Source organism: Solanum tuberosum, unplaced genomic scaffold (genome assembly GCF_000226075.1).
Source record: "Solanum tuberosum cultivar DM 1-3 516 R44 unplaced genomic scaffold, SolTub_3.0 scf00005, whole genome shotgun sequence".
NCBI lineage: Eukaryota > Viridiplantae > Streptophyta > Magnoliopsida > Solanales > Solanaceae > Solanum > Solanum tuberosum.
In genome coordinates, this window is record NW_006238931.1 from 2,331,505 (window position 1) to 2,332,513 (window position 1,009).

Here is a 1,009-nt window from a genome sequence, read left to right on the forward strand (position 1 = left end):
CCAGCATGGGTATTAATGGGTCATACTTTTTAGATGATCACATAAGTTAAGCTACTGGATCCACTAAGTTAAGTAGTTCTATATGACGGCAAAGTATAGAACAGTCTAACAGCGTGATGGTAAGAACGTTGTATCACCACTTAGGCTTATAGTGTTGGTTGTCGGTTAGAGAATCTCCCACATAAACCATATTATTTTCTTATATGAGTAAAGTTGAGTTGTTATTGTTTATCTATAACGAACTAAGTTAGTTGCAACTGTTTTATAAGCTTTTTATATATGTTGCATGTGTTTCATTTCTTTATATTTGGGTTAAGTTATTCAGAAGTTGAGAAGAGCCAGCTAAGTGTTTCCTTTCAGAATCCTTTCAAGCCTATATCTTGTATAGCATTCCAACTCGCATACTCGTACATTCAATGTACTGATGCCAGTTGGCCTGCATCATTTTATGATGCAGACACAGGTAACTAGGATCAGCATCCAACGCTTCGTTGATCCAACTTGAGCACTCAGAGTCTGTGGGTGAGCCTCCTTGCATTTCGAAGGACTCCTTTATTTGCTCTCTAGTCTTTCAGATGTTAAGATGATCGGGGGTCCTATACCGATATACCTCTTTGTTTTAGAGGCTTCATAAACAGTTAGTAGTCAGATGTCTTTACATTATTATTTCATATGTTGAGACTTGAGTTGCCATTTTGGCCAAGTTGAATGTTGGCTATTAAACATTCTGAGTTATTTCACTAAAATTATTTGAGTAAGTTCACTTTGATCATACTATTATCGGTGTGAAGCGCGCCACATCTATAATTAGGAGGCTGCAACATTTAGGAACTATCTCACTTCTTTCATATTCATTTCGTGCGATAGAGTTAATCTCTATAAAAGTTTCCTTCTAATTTGTGCTTGCGCGTGTTTCAGATAATCATGCCTCCATGAAAAACAGTCAGAGATCGTCCAGCTAGGAGGAATGTTGAGGGACAAGAGTTAACCAATGCACCTGAAGTGCAAG